At 37.5% G+C, this 16,885-nt stretch overlaps 1 long non-coding RNA gene across 2 annotated transcripts; it reads left to right on the top strand.

Moving 5' to 3' along the window:
- The first annotated feature begins 724 nt into the window (after positions 1 to 724).
- Positions 725 to 16,487, top strand: LOC144219956 (uncharacterized). Of its 2 annotated transcripts, XR_013331549.1 has the most exons (5): positions 725 to 1,017; positions 8,361 to 8,411; positions 10,767 to 10,836; positions 10,980 to 11,069; positions 16,330 to 16,487. It is a non-coding gene; the product is annotated as an uncharacterized LOC144219956 (long non-coding RNA). The 2 variants fall into 2 exon arrangements; XR_013331548.1 differs by lacking the exon at positions 16,330 to 16,487 and having other exon boundaries at positions 10,980 to 11,247.
- The last annotated feature ends 398 nt before the right edge of the window (positions 16,488 to 16,885 follow it).

The following is a 16,885-nucleotide window of genomic DNA, read 5'->3' as shown; positions in this document are numbered from 1 at the left end:
GGTACAACTGTATTTCAATAAAATACAAATAATAATAGTAATAGCAATAATAAAACTGTGTCTTTAAAAAACCTCAGAAAAGGATTAGAAGACAAAGTTGAAGTAACACTCCAAAACCTAAGACAAAAATCAAGGTGGCAGATAATGGGACAAAAGAAATAAAAATTTTTTTTTAATTTCTGAGAGAAAGAGAGACAGTGTGAGCCGGGGAGGGTCAGAGAGAGAGGGAGACACAGAATCTGAAACAGCCTCCAGGCTCTAAGCTAGCTGTCAGCGCAGAGCCTGACGCGGGGCTCGAACCCACGCACCGTGAGATCATGACCTGAGCCAAATTTGGACACTTGACCGACTGAACCACCCAGGTGCCCCTAGAAATAAAATTTTTTAAAAGTTGAGAGATTAGGCTAGGAGACCCCACAACCAAACAATGAAGTTTTGAAGATAAAACACAATGACAATGAAGAGAAGGAAATTCTCAAAGGAATAATTAAAGGGCACTTCTCAGAGCTGAAAAAACAGGGACCTTCAGATGGGAAGGGTCAACAAGAATCTAGCACAATAACTGAAAAAGACCCTCACGTCATTAAATTCCAGAACACCTGAGAAATGAGAAGATTCTAGAAGTTTCCAGAAAGAAGACCATTTATATATGAATAAACAAGCATCAAAATGTATTGGACTTCTCAATAGCAAAGTTAGAAACCAAAAGAAATGGAGGAATAGATTTAAAATTCTAAGACATAATTAATTCCAACCTCATATGTTATATCCACTCAAGTTATCCAGCAAGAGTGAGAGTAGGAGAAAAATATTTTCAGCCATACAACTTCCCAAATCATTTATTTCCCATGGACCCTTTCCCTCAGATTAGTGATATGCTCTCCACTAAATGAGAGAGAATAAATCAGGAAAGAAGACATGGGGTCCAGGAATCAGAGGATCTAACACAGGAGAAATAAAAAATAATTTCCAGCAGACAATAAAAGGAGGACCCATGAAGTGATGGCATTACATCAGGTGAGTGAATTCCCAGTTTAAAGTAGGTAGATGAAGGGCTGCAGGAGGGATGGTACAGGTGAGGCAAGGGGGAGAAGGACTTGCTAGACTATCGAATAAGTACAATCACTTTCAAGGGTGTTCGTAGGATTAGGAAGATTCATGAAAGTAACACAGAAAAATTAGCAAGAGAAAAATTGGCAATTATGAATACCAGGAAAATAACTTTAATTGGAAAAGAAATGTGTCCATAGTACACTACTTTGCCCACCAGTAAAAAAATATTTATACTGCCAGAACAAGGTAAACACTAAAGTTTTTAAATGAAAAATTATGATTTAACTCTATTGAAGGAGGGGAACATAACTATATTGGTATGGGGAGAGGGAGGATGAAGAGAAATATATCTTCATCTACTACACTAGCAAGTCAATAGATGTTTCCAAAATTGATAAATCAATTTAAAGTTGATTAACTCAATTTGAATAAATAGCAATATAAGCATATTATCTAGAAATACAGAGGTAAAAACCATAAAAAATAATTAAAAGGCTTCACGGCAGTGGTCTCTGGGGAGCAGGTCTAAGGGGGAGGGAAGAACATGATAGAGGGCTATAGTATCTATTGTAAGCCTTCACTAAAATCCTTGACATTTAAAATTTTATGTGTGTTATTTTGATAAAAATAGAAAATACTTTTTTGGACTTAATTTTCCTTTCCAACCATTCCATTCCTTTCTCCTTTCTTTTTCTTAAGTTCTAAATGCCCATAAACACAGACCATTATAATGGACAACACAGGGCAGGGAGGCAGCCATCAGATTGCTGATTTCAGTACCATACGCCAAATGTTCATTGAGCTGGAATGGGAATTACCTGCTCTTTTTAGATTGATGTCATATATGAGATACTTAAATTCATATCTTTATTTTCAAAAGATGGAATTAGGTAGACATGAAAGTGTCTACATTCCAAGTAAGGTTTTCACATAATCAGTATCTGAAATATAGTAACAATATCGATTCTAAAACTAGGATTGCATCACATTTAATCATTCACTTAAAAAAACAAAGAACAAAAAAACACACACAAAAATCCTGAATATTTTCACAAAAGCAATAATGTCATAAACACAAAATTCACTGACACCTACTTACAGGATTCCACGGAAGGTTATGAATGAATACAACCAAAAAGAGAGGTCTTTGTTCTCTTCGTCGGGGGCAGGAAGAGGAGAGCTCACCAATGTCATGAAATAAAATGAAGAATTAAGCAGTAGGTCCATTGTCTGGAATATCATTTCCTTAAATTTTAAAATATAAAATGCCTTTTGCATTATACCATTAATCAAAATAACCTACATTCAGATGTTAGAAAAGACTTGCCAAATCTTCCCACAAAGAAAAAACATCCATCTTTACCCTTCATCCTCCCAAGATCTTATGGGGTTTTTGTTTTTTTTTTTTTTTGGATGGCTAAATAGCATTGAAAATTGATAATAAATCAAGCCAGCCTAATATACAGTCTCAAAGTTAACTGACATTACATTAAACAGATGATCAACCATCAAAATTACTACAGCAGTGTTTATTTTCTAGATCATATTTTGTAGTCTTTGAAATGTCAAATATGCCTTCCCACTGAGAGGCAAATGTGGATATCCATATGCAAGGATGTCATCAACATGGAGAAGATTGAAAGCAAATTTACAAGGATTCATTATAGAACTAATCCCTCCTAAAATTCTGATTAAATAAGGGACTGACAGGTTGCTCGATTCTGGGGGATTCGAGTTATTGATTACTGACATAGGAAGTAGGGCTCCTTATTGTCTCACTGAGTGGAATTTCATATTTGAAAGTCTATGGCCTCTAAGTAAACGACATTCACCTAGGCCGTGCTTTATGGAAATTAACATTATATAGTCTCTTACAATCTATTAACAGACTGAGAACTGTCACCTGAAGAGCTGTATTCCTTTTTATCACATTAAAGAGCAAAAGGCCACAAACATGCTTATTAGTGAGCCTGAAAGTTTTTCAAAAATATATAGGCCTTTCAGAATAATGATGGGAAATCTTACACCAGACTTCTATGGCAATCAACTTATCTCAAGCATTTAAACTTGTCTTTAATTTCTGGCTTAGCCAACCTCCTACCTATACTACCCCAAACACACACACTTTAAAAAGTATCTATAAATGTGTTTAGCCATGATACTTGAGTATTGACTCTGGCAACCACCATCTTGTCTTGATCCCAATCACAAAACTCCAAGGCACTAATTGGGAATACTGGCTCTCCTCCAGACTTCTTGTGCCTTTGTCCCTTTGCTCTGTCTGGGGACAACAGCACAGGTTTCCCTCTTTGAAGGGGTCACAGTTTATGTGCAAAAACAATAGCCAAACAGACCATTTCAGATAATGGTTGAGTGATAGAAGAGAAGAAAGCATGAGGGAAGAGCAGAGAGAAGGAAGATGTTCACTGGCTCCATTTGAGGTAGCATTTAAGCTTGGCCTTGAAGGTTAGGGGAGGAATGGCATCAGCAGAAGCTAAGAGTAACATTCCAGTCCAAGGAACAGTGTCTGAAAACAAAGCCATTCCCTGAAAACACAGTGTTTTCAGGAACTATAAATGGGTTCCATGTAACTGAGACCAGAATGCACTGGTAGAGAATACAAGAGATGAGGCTAAAAGACTCATTTTAGGAATAAATTACAAGGTGTCTAGTATGCTAAGATGCTTGAATTTTTCTCTTATAGGCAGTAAGGAACCATTTGGAATTTTCAGGTAAGAGAATATAGTCCTACAAGCTTCAAAATTAATCTGCTTCTTCATGTTGTAACACAAACTCACCTAAGAAGACCCTGAAAATGTTCTTATCTCCATTTTGGAGTTGAAAAGAGGATTCATTCACCAGCACAGATTCACATAGTGCCATAGATCAAGTGCCTATTAAAGGAGAGAATACATCTCCTCTGTGTCTTATACCCCTTCTAATTCTGCTTAGCCCTTTAGCAAGCCTTAAGTGCATGCTAAATCTACTCCTAGAATTCCCCAAAGTAATCTGCAGCTTCGAGTCTTCTACAAATAATATTCACCAAAGAAAAGTTTCAGAAGCTTCTCATTTTCATTCTACATATTGCTTCATTTTTTTAAATCAATGTCTCCCTATAAAAAATTTCAATATATTTGATTTTTTTTTCTTGCTCCTTCACCAAAATGAGTGTGTGGTTAGTGTCCTGACAGTGCCTCCATTCCTTTGCATTCCACCTCAGAAGCCAAACACCTAACTCTGGGTCTTCAACTTAAGTAAGGATCATTTTCTTGCATTCCTATGGAAAGAGATCCTTCTAAAAAGCATAGTAAGTGCTCAATAAATGCTGACTTCTGGGCTTGTAAGCATCACCTGCTAATTTCTAAGCGGATTAGAGGAGCAGCAGATCTCCACACAAGGCCACATCCTCAGGACTGACCTAACCAGAGAACACAAAAAACAATCAGCACTAGAATTAGCCCTAGCTGAACTGCAGTGAGGGATGGTTCTTTGAAGAACCTAGCTGCACAGTGCCAGATGGACAGATGTAGTTTATTCAGAAATCTCTCCAGAGAGTCCCTGGCTAAAAATTGTTACTGGGGCTCAGGAGAGGCTAGTCCAAGCCTGGAAGCCACTGGCCTGAGGCCAGTGCATGTCACAGTTATAGGATGGGCTTCTTACCTTGCAGAAGAAGCAATGGGAGCGATGGGCCTACCACCTGCCCCACACTGGAACCCCCCATACATCCCCTCTGAATCAATCAATACCTGTTAACAATGACCCCAGGCATTACATTGATGGAGGTGCTCTTTGGGTACCTTTAACACCTCCAGACATGGCCACATAATCACTCAATCAAAATATTGGTTTTTTAATTTTCCTTTATAATTATTAATATTTAAGGTTATTTTTCAGCTTAATTAAATACAGAGAATTAAACTACTTTCTGAAGCACTGTTATATGTTTATCCCATACATACAACATACATAGCTCTTATATAAAGATTGTCACCATTCTAGAGATGAGGAAAATGAGTCTTTGAGAAGGTAAGTGACTTGCCCATCACACAGCTTTTAATCAGTAGAGCCAGAGCCACATCCCAGATTTTTCTGTTCCCTTGGCCAAAGCTCTTTCCCCTGTACCACACTAACTCTTGGGGCTTACTAAGACAAGTGTAATCAGTGAGAAAATTAGAGAGGATTAGAGATTTTCTCCTGGAGATTCTGGTGTGTAATTATGTCTTGATAGGCAGGAGGGAGGAAGAGTGAGAGAGACAGAGAAGAAAAGGAGGGAGGGAAAGAAAGAGAAGAGGATTGGAGGGAATGGGGCAGACTTAACTTGTTGATTTCTACGTGTCCAAGTAGACCTTTAAATACATTGACACAAAATGTATGTTTCATAATTAGAAATATGTCTAGCTTCAGTCAAAGGAGCTGAGTTGACAAATGTGTTGAGGATTCATCTCTTGATTTTAGGCAGATTTTTGTCAAACTAAGTGTTTGGGGTATCGATCCCCCTTCTCTCTGCCATTGACCATTGCTGCCATATGTGATCTGATGGTCATCAATGACACAGAGACAGGAAATTCCTGAGGCGTTAGGAAACTCCATGCCAGAAGGCTGCTGAAGGCCTTGAGTGTTGTGTCCTGATTGGGGGTGGGGGGAGGGGGAGGGTTAAGATGGCAAAGAGAAGCATTAAAGTTGCCTTCTCCTACCAATTTCCTTCACTACAGAATCTCATTTTTTTCTCCTAAATCTATGGCTGTGAAAAAGCCACTATTTTTCTCTCTTTCCTCAGAACCTATGACTTCTTCTGATGTTGTACTCAGAAATTTTTTTTTAGGGACCATCTGACTTGAGAAATATTTTATTGGAATACAATAAGAAAGACAATCCCTAACTGTCCCTTACGTAATAGCGCTTTTAAGGACCAATCTTGGAAACATCAAATTGTGTAAATTGTAGGTCTGTTGATTACTGAAGTATAATAATTAAATTACATAGAAATTTCCTTAATGTTAGGGTTGAAAGGAACAAAATTACTGGCAATTGGTCTCAACCAAAGTAAATAATGCCCTTCTTTTTATTTACATTTGGCTTTCCTATAAACTGCCTACTGGGTTGTGTGGAACTAAGAGGCCAGCAAAAAACTGAATCCCCATCCATCAGTATTAATCTCACACTTTACTGTGGCTCCATCCATTTATCTTTCCGACACAAATTAGAAATTCAAGAGTTTTAACAAATGAGCCTGCAAATGTAAACTTATTAGGCCATATATTTTTACTACACACTGTGCAGTGCCCTCCGCAAAGCTGTCCCTTCAGAGAGCATTTTCCTATTTTGTGTTATTGATGGCAGCTAACTAATCACATTTTTAATGTTGTCTTTGGGGAGGGCTGTTTGAGTGAATGTGCAAGCTAAACTACCCAGAATAAATCTACCTTATTAAATGCTTGAAATTATGTGTCTTTTACGATAAAGAAACTCCCGAGCATTGTTACATTTGCTAACCTTCTTTCTGCAGGAATCAAAAGACTGGGATTAATTAAAATAATACATCAAAACTGGGGTGTTGTACAGAATGTGTCTATGTGTGAGGAAAGGCCAAGAAAAATTGGTTAATTGGTCTCTTCATCCCTATTCACTCCCCTCCATCTAAATAGCTTTTAAGTATTGCTTTCTGAACTGGAACTATAATCACATGAGCTGTGGCTCAGACAATGCCTGGTCCTCATCCCAACCTCCACCAGAGGAAATTCCTTCTGGTTTACATAGCACCTCTCTGATTAACAAAGAACTCCAAAAAATTGGTCCCTAGACCTAGATGCTCTAAAACATAATATATAAATATATTGTGACCCCAGCGTTGGAGCTCAGCTAAACAAAGATGCACAGATTTAAATGCCTCTGAACGATACCATTTATCAGAAGTATCAAAAGAAAACATCTGCAGGTCAATGTTTCTCTCAAAGCACAGGTCCTCCTTTCCTGTAGCTATGGTGGGCAATCTGATGATGGGGCTCCCTCCGTACAGTGTGCAACCATTTCATTATTCTGAGGTGGTTTAATTACTGGTAGGTCCCTTATTACTGAGCTCAAGTGCTAATCTGAGCCCTGAGTGCATCTGCTTTCCACCTCTTTGCTTTAAAAGTTTTGCACTCTCAAAGCAAATGCATACACAGCCACAATTCTGGCTTGTCACATAAATTTCAAGGATAACAAATGATGCTGAAGCTTGAATAGAGGGAATGGAGATCATCTGGGAACCAGAGCTCTCAATGGCACAAGTGGTAGGGACTTTGGAATCTGCATCAATGCATGCACTTCTGGACTTAAAGAGACATAAACAGAAATTTACCTAGAAGGGAAAAAAATCCTTGCATAAGTCGGAGTTGATAAAGCAAGAACTCAATTTTTCGCTAATTATTTTCCTATTACTTGACTGTCCCACTTGAGATGTACGGCTTTTGTGAAACTGACATTTAAGCACAATAAGCATATGCTCTTTGTAGAAATTAAAGTCACCAGCATTTCAAGACTGTGTAATAGATGGTCTTACTGTTCCCTGCAATCATAGTTCTTCTCTATTACTTAGCTTGGAGGGGAAACATAAACTTGATTAGTACTTAACTAGAGTGTAATGGCTGATAAATTGGCCCTAATGTTTCAAAACCAGACAACTATGCTAAGGTTGCCTAGAATTTATTTCTTGACTACACAGATACACTCATTTTTCTCACTCAGTCACAGGAATCAACAATTTAAGGATGCACTGGCTCTCTTGAAGTGTATTTCTTATTTGTCTTGGATTACTTAAAGATTTAGCTGTTCTCTCCAGCAAAGGTGAAATCCCAAGAGAGGTAAGGACTGATGAATTAAAAAGAAATTATGGTTGGCAAATGTGATACCCACTGGGAAAGTGTTCTGCGTTAGAACTTTGTTTGAAAAATGCAAGGTGTTTATTTAGTCCCTCAGCAAATACTTACTGAGCGCCTACTAAGAGCCAGGATCTGTATGAGGTTCGGGGAAGACAAAGTTAATGATTCCTGCCATCAAGGTGCTAGTGAAGAAGACAACCATGTAAGCAGGTAATAAAACATGTTAAGGGCAATTACAGAAACATAAACCAAGAGTTTGGGAGCTCAAATATTCCCTAAAGAAATATCCCTGCCTATCAAATTTGTATGTGTTACAATGCTTGGAATCTAAATTACACTTGCTTTCATTGTGTTCACATGGAGAAAAGAAAATTCATTTTGCTGTTAATGTTAACAGAAACAACATTCACATTTTAATACTACACTGTTACCCTCCTCATTAAACAGGCGAAACTCCCCACCACAGAAGAGCTTCTAAAAAATTGGGTTTACACAGAAGTAAGTGTTCATTTCAATATTTCAAAGAGTACATACTAAGGGATATTTAAACTTAAAGAGCATCTTGCAATTAATCCTTTAAGCAAAGAACCCTTTTGCAATTTGAACAATCCCCATGTTTATTTGCAATATAAGCCTGGATTTTCATATATTAGGTTTGAATCGCAAAAATCTTAGTGATAGGTCCCCAGGCCACATATTGTATTATCTTCTTGGGCCATGACACTGCCTTGTTTGCAATGAATAGAACAAAAGGCATTAAAAGCACTAATCCCTCTTGCCCTCAGGACAAGGTCCAAACTCTTTAACCTTTCATGGATCTGGTTCCCCTTAACCCTCCAGCCTCCAGTTGACTAACACAAAATAGTGGGACCTCTGTCAGTCTAGCTTCCTGAGTGACTGAATGGAACTGAAACACCTCCACCCCACCACTGTCTCTTCCAGTCATGTTAGATGTATAATGTGAGCCATAAGTAAACAAACCACTTTTTTTAAACTCTTGGATTTAGGAGTTGTTTGTTACAATAGAATAGCCTAGTCTCAGCCGTCAGCCCTTGGGTGGCTATGGTACAGTGTGGCCTGGAGCACTGCTTTCCACACTTAAGCACTCGACTTTCACATTGACAATTTTTTACATCCCTGAATACTATTTTTATTGAAATCAATTTAATTTTTTCCATCTAAGAATATGTAGTTTAAAATAAAACTACATGTAGTAAAACCTTGATTTGGGGGCATAATTCATTCCCGAAACATGGTTGCACTCCAAAACACTCGTATATCAAAGTGACTTTCAAGAACAGTTGGCTCAATCGTGATCGTGTGACATTCAGCATCACCTACTACTGGTATTGCAAGACATCGCTCATTTATCAAGTTAAAATTTATTAGAAACGTTTGCTCGTCTTGTGGAATACTCACAGAACAAGTTACTCACAATCCAAGGTTTTGCTGTATTACTATTGTTAGTGGAAAATCAGTATCATTTCCAGTAAGTAGAAGCTATAAAAACATTAATTCTTAAAATAAGGTATTTATTTATGTACTACATTAAAATCGGTAATGTACCACTGACATGGATCCAACACACTTTTAGAAATATTAGGAAAGAAAAGAAAGGCATCAGCCTTGATGTCTAACAAAACTGGACATCATCTCCACCACCTACAGTGTATCCTCAGGTAAATTACCTGACCTTTCCGAAGCCCAGATATTTTATCTATTTTATAATATGGAAAGTGATTACATAAGATTAATTTGAAGATTAAGTGAGAAATGTATGTGAAATTCCCAGCACATATTTTTAAGTGCACAGTTTGATAGTTTTTAGTACACTGGCTCATTTTTAATTATCAAAAATATTAGATGTCACATAATCACTAGAGTGTGAGCTTCTTGAGGTATTATGCTTACTCATCTCTGAATCCTTATACCTAGTATCATCCTTTTTGAGGGGAGGGACAATATACCTAGTATTTGTCCTTTGTTTTCCAACCCTGTACATATAGAATCAACCAATCGATTAAATTACTTCTCATGGTTCAACTGTATACCGCTTTAACTAAGCTGTGCTTGATTCCTACCTATATGCTAATCAAGGCTACTCATCTTCACAAACTGCTCTCACTCTTCAAAATAACCTGGATCTTGTCTTTTAGTTCAGTGATTTACTAATTAGTAGCAAAAGGATCTCGAGTTTGAAAGTTTGATGCATGTAATTATAATAAAAGGCAAAGCCAGGTTTTACACTGAGAAACCATAGGATCCAAGACATTCAAACATTCAGAGTATATATTACCATTCACCCTTCCTGCAGATGGCCAGAGGCCATTTTGCAGTGGCTAAGTACATGGCATCTATCTATATATCTGATATATATATCTGATATATCTGATCTAAAATCAGAGACCTAGGTTTGAACCTTGAACCCACCATAGACAAGATATAAACCCTCTCTGTCCTTAAGTTTCCTCATCTGAAAATGGCCCTATTAATAGGACTCTCATCTTAGAATTGTCAAAAGGGCTAAGCAGAAATGCACAGAGCTTACAAGGGTTTAGAACAGGCCAAGGCACACAGCAAGAGCTCGTTAAGTCTTAGCTGCTACTACTGTCCTTTGTATACATGATTATTGTGATTATAAAACTATACATCTGACAAAGTATAAAGAGTCATACTTTGAATCATGATAAAAATTTCAGGTAACTGAACGGAGAGACCTTTACATATCCTACAACTGCTTTTTTAAATATTTTATTTTCAATTCAGTCATTCTATTAACAATGATAAACTAGATTATGCTGTGGTTAAAAAAAAGAGAGAAAAGTCCAACAAAAGTTTCTCTCACTCTTTCAGATGACAGATGATAGAGCACTCCAGTGTAGCTCATCTCTACATGTGGCCTTCGTTCTCACCTGCCTGAGCCGTAAGGCATCTCCACCTCAACATGCACACCCATGGTCAATGGTGGTGGGAGGAATGAGCAGGCTGGGTAGCCGCACTGTAACTGACGCGCAGTGCTATCACTTGCCTTGGCCAAAGCAAACTGCATACCATACCTATCCTCAGGACAGCAGGTGGAGAAAATCCGCCCACCCAACTGTCAGAAGGCAAAAGAGAACCAGACACTGAGGAGGAGTCCTAATGCTTGTCACAATTGTAAGTGAGTATGACAGTCACTTGTGTGGTGACCAGGTCTTGGAAGTTATCATCTCTGGAAACTCTTAAAAGAAAGCTATCACTACATTACAAACTCAATAGAACACTTAACAAAATTCCGGAGCAGATGCTAATGGGCACAAAAGAAGAACCCTGCTAAAACAATTTTGTGGATTTATGGTAGCTTCTTTTCCTACCCTAAACTCTGATCTTACTTCATGCAAGAAAAAAGGGGGTTCCCTCTCTTTTTTACCCATAGAACAGCCAGAAAGGAACCGAATTCTCAGATCCAAAGAAATAGGGGATATGGATTTTAGTCAATAATCGTTGTGATTTGCATTGGGCAGGGGAAAAACCAACAATAATCACCTTCACACATGAAAAGAGGTGCCCCTATTTTACTCGCTCCTTCCAGTTTCCCTCCCCTTTCTTGAAAAATAACAACTTTCTTATAATTCTGCTTGCTCAAGCTATCTTCCTGTTTCTTTTCTTTCACTGTCAAACTACTAAAGCAAGTTATATCCCCTGACTCTTGTTCATTATTCTCTATTTCCCCCTACCATGTAACTTTTTGAATTTGATCTCCAAAACTGTACTCCACAAATCTAGAATCCCACTCAGAATTTCCCCCAAAGACAGCTCTGTTTCATTATTTTAGTTAATATTCTGCCGCAGTTTGAATTGTCAATGTCTTCATCTTTCCTGGCTCTAAATTTTTTCTGGTTCCAGGTCTACTTGATTCTTTTTATGAAATCTTTGCTTTGCATGCTCCTCCCTTCCTGGTCTTTATCACCATTATACCTAGTAACTCCTACCTGGACCACTGAAATAATCTTCTAACTGATCTCCCTTTCTCGGGGCTTTTCTATCTCCTGATTTCTCATGCCACCTGGACAATCATCCCCAAACCTTACTTTTATTAGGTTAATCTCCAGGAAAGGAGAAGACGACTCTCCTATAACTTGCCACTGCACACAGTGTAAACAACCATCTCCTTTTCATCACTGGAGGTCTGTCATGGGGCATGGCCCCCTCCCAAATAAAACCAAAGCACTCATTGATTTTAGCAAAGATCATCTAACTTCTCTTTCTCTGCCTTTCCCCATCTATTGTCCCTACCTAGCATATTACCTCCCATCTTCAAATCCCACTTGTCATTTAAAACCTAGAACCAAAGCATCCATAAACTCTTCCTGAACCATGGTTGGTTCTGTAAATAGAACATAATTTGCATACAACTCCGTGGTCACAAAGCAGCATCCCTCAGCATGATACTCAGATGTTTTGTTTAGTCAACATAGTGGTGTTGTTGCTACTATTTAACTTTTAATACTCTTGGGGCATCTGGGTGGCTCAGTCTGTTAAGCGTCAGGTCATGATCTCATGGTTTGTGGGTTCGAGCCCCGCACCAGGCTCTGTGCTGACAGCTCAGAGCCTGGAGCCTGCTTCCAGTTCTGTCTCTCTCTCTCTCTCTCTGACCCTCCCCTGCTCGGTCTCTCTCTCTCTCTGTCTCTGTCTCTCTCTCAGAACCCTGGTCTATGCTGTGTCCTGGTGGTGGCATCATTTCATAATTTTTGTCTGTGATTTTTAAAAACATGCTTTGTTTATTTTTCCAACTTGTAAGTTTCCTAAGGTCTGAGAAATGTTTGTATACAATTAAAACTTTAAGTAGGGTAAGATGAGAAAGTACTTTGTAAACATAATTAGCCAAAGAGTTGTTGGCTGTTCTTTCTTTTACCCCAAGTTCTGCCAGCACCAGCACCAGCACCAGGACATGTGGTTGAGCCATTCAGGAACCAACGTGGTTGTATTACTGGGGAAGAAAAATGGTTCCATAAATCTCTTTTTTCTTCTCTTCTCCTTTCCCCATCCAACTATAGCTTTTAATATTGTATTAATTCATAGATTTCTTCAGCCTTTGATCCTAATTTAAGTTTAATATTCAAGCAAAAAATTCTATATGTAAAAGCACCCATTTGGGAGCTCTTCAAATCCCATATAAGAGAAGGAGGTGTTAGAGCAAGTAGATCAAATATAAAGAAATGAGCAAAAATCATTTCAAAGGAAAAAATATAGAAATTCAGCAGAAAGGGGAAAAATAATCTCAGTGTTTACAAATACTTGGAAATAAAAGAGGAAAATAAAAGAGGAAAAATATTTGCAGGAAATATTTTGCAAAAAGAGCAAAAGTAGGACTATAGTAGTAATTGAAAAAGCAAATTAACTAATATTTATTGAGGATCTAATGCCCGCCAAGATTTCACATGCCTTCTATCATAGTGACCATACAAGGTCGATGTGATGGTTCTTAACCCCAGTAAGAATCCTGTGCAGAATTTACACAACTCAGTAAATAATAGCATCATGACTCAAACCTGGATCTGTCTTACTTGAAGCCTGCATGCTTGGAAGGAGGCTACACAACCTCCTAGTAAAATAAAATAGAAATAGGTAGGCTTAGTAGATGACAACTGGTCCAACAGTTTATATTAGTTAATAAAAGCTTTCAACTTTATTCAAAAAGAAGTAGAAGCCATAGAAGAAAATTTCTAACACTATCATAAGAAAAATTATTATTAAGAAGAATTATTCTAATTTGAAATGAATAAGGAGTGGGTTTCAGGCATAGAACTGCAAGACCACACCCACAGTTTGGAGAGTCCTTGACCTGGGACAGGACTTGGAGATGGCGAACACACAAAGGCAGGAAATTCTAGCGAGACCACACTAGTGAGGGCCAAAATTAAAGCTGATGTTGCAAAGTGGCTCATATTTTTTGGATGAGGATTTTACAATATAGTTCAATATCCATTAAAATTCACATGCTTTATATGAAACAGAAACCTCAACCTCTGGAAACTTAACTCAGAAGAATAATACAAAATTCAGGGTGCTGGGAAGAGAGGAGCCTGAATGAAGAGAGATGAGATACACATAGCTATGTTTATGTACAAAAAACAAAACAAAAAACTGCATAAAAACAAAAAAATATGCATATCCAATAGCTGGGGGGAAATACTGGGGAAACTATGGGATATTATATAAGTCATTAAAGTGCAAATGTGATTGCTTAGAAATCTTAGAAAAGTACTCAAAATAGGTTAAAGGCAAAAAGAAAAGCATTAATCATTTTGCAACTATAATAATAGCTACTATTTTTGAGCACTTACTATGTGCCAAATTCTGATCTAAAAGTATCACATGGATTAACTCGTTTAAACCTAATAGTTACTCTTTTGTATGAGGAAAGTGCTATTATCATCTCCATTATGTAGAAGGGAAATCTGAAGGTAACAAACAACAGGTTGTGCCCCAGGTCACACAGCTACTGAAAGTATGGGACAGGTTTCCAACCCATGTGGGTCTGGTTCTAAAGCCCAAACAATTAACAACTTCAGTGTTAATGCTGCCTCCATAATTACAAAATCTGCAATTTAATGAATGCAAAAATGAAATACATAGATAAATATTAAGAAATGTTACTGAAGAGGAATTAGCACAACTTGGAAGTAGAATGAAAGTAGGCAATGGAGTAGATTTATTCATTTATTTTGTTCCTAATCTGTGTAAGGGCCTCTACTGTCATAATAAGAGAGCTCTCTGGTAATGGTTTTTCATTCAGTCCTTCCTGGAGTGTTTAATTAATCTTGTGGTCCTTTCCAGAGTTTTGGCTTAGAGACATTAAAATCTCATAGTTAATATTGATCCTATGTTACTAGCCACATCTAGTTGAAATTTATACATACAGGCTCACAGAAACTTTCATCCACAAAACAAGAAATCATAATGACATAAAAATAGTGAAGTATAAACAACAAGTCATAGGAATAAAATTATTCCCCCAGCTCCGTCAAAAAAAAGTTAAACTCTTAAATTTATCATGTATGTCTTAAAGTAGTGAGCATTTCATACCATAACCTCATTTCTTTGAACTAAAATGTGATTAAACATTGTAAAGAGATTAGTGCACATTCAAATTTTCAAGTTAGATTATAGGGGGATTATTTTAGGGGGATTATGGTAAAAAGAACCACATTGTTTTCTTTAGGATAGGACTGTATAAAATTATATATAATCAAATATTTCTTCAATTAATCCATGTCGTTTGACCTACTAAAAATAAATCTTAAAGAACTACTGCAATAAAGGATGTTACATCTAACTTTTACAAACCACAAACTGTCACTGTAAATGTCATATTTCACTTCATAAACCTCCAATTCTCAAAGGTAATTTAAATTGTATTCGACTTTTAAAGGTTTCAACTTTAGTTAATGCCATCTTCATTGTTGCCTGGACATTACATACCTAAAATATTAGGGACAAATTAATGCAGTAAAGCAATCAGAGGCATTGTTACCACAAGAGAGACATTTCTCTTGTGTGACTCCTGGAAAACAAGTTTTTTTCACTTTATAGACACACCATATGTATTGTTTTCATAGGCATCAAGAAATCATCAACTTAACGCCTGTAAAAAGAGAATAGTTAAAGCCTCTGCATAATGAACAGTGAAGCAAACCATACATAATACACATACAAATTTTCAAAGCACTCATATCACATACCATTTAAAAAGAGTTCGTGTGATTGAGTATTGTAAGCCAAGGAATTTTATCCATTGTTTCTAATACCGTTTCAAATGGAATCATTTGAAACCTTGGTTAAAAATGTATACTGGCATGTCAGGTAAAGTATTAGGGAATAGAAATGTGCTTTTTAAGACCCATGATACAATTTTTTGTTATGGGAGGAACAGAAAGTAAGAAACAAAATAACACATAGGTTTCAAAATAGCAAAGCTTGCCGCAACACCCACTCTCAATTTTCTCCTACCAGAAGTTATATAAAGAAACAAAATTATCAAATGGAAGAGCATACTGAGGCATACAGCAGCATTGTAAAAATCAATTTAAGAAGTACAGCTGCAGTTGTCTTTCCTGGGTTTTTAATTATGTGTTTGTTTGCCATGGTGGCCTAATTTAGTCAAGAAGATGAGCCAACATTAAAAGCTGGTAGGAGAGGTAAGTAATCCCCAGGGTGGGCTGCTTGTGCTCAAGAGTTTAAAAGCTACATATACAGAGGCAGAAGCCAAGGCACATTTGAGAAGGGGGTCCACATGACAAACAGTGAAAGGCGAGCAAATCAAATTTTTCACAATTAGTTGAACAACAACTGTGACAGGTTTAGCGCTTAGCATTTTCATTTGTGTGCTCAAATTTGGTTATCTGTCCTCTTTTATGCAAATGCGATGTGACAGGAGAAGCTGGGAGCAGTGGAGCAGGCCAATCACTCACAACAGGGGCGAGGGGCTGCTCAGCTGAGAGGCCGGGATTAAATGGACTGAATGCTGATGGATAAATGACAGGAGCCGAGCTGAAAGCCTCATGAACTGATTTAAAACTTCTAAGGGAGGATGCCAAGAATATAATTATGCTTTATGCCCCAGCCTAAACTGTCAAAAATAAAAAGATAAAAGAAGAATATAAATTGTACCAAATGAATATTATCAGCATTCATAATTTAACTAAACCCAACATGTTTATCCTACCCTGGAAAATAGATAAGATTGGAAAGCTGTGTTCTTCTACCACAGGCCTTACGACTGAAGCAAAGTTTTAAAAATTTAAAAGCGGAGCACAATGGAAGGGAATCCAAGATGTCGTGCTCTCTCCGTAAAGGGCTTCCATCTCCAGCATGGTAGAGGCCCTCTCTGCAAAGGTAGTATAGTCAGTTCACCTTCCACTGTCTCTCTTCAAAGATGTGGAAGTTCAGGGTGGTGCCCTCTTCATGCCCATAGCCTCGAAGCACAATCA

The sequence above is a fragment of the Crocuta crocuta genome, unplaced genomic scaffold, assembly GCF_008692635.1.
Source record: "Crocuta crocuta isolate KB4526 unplaced genomic scaffold, BGI_CrCroc_1.0 scaffold189, whole genome shotgun sequence".
Lineage (NCBI taxonomy): Eukaryota > Metazoa > Chordata > Mammalia > Carnivora > Hyaenidae > Crocuta > Crocuta crocuta.
The sequence above is the reverse complement of the archived record's forward strand: the minus strand, read 5'-3'. Positions and strand labels throughout refer to the sequence as shown.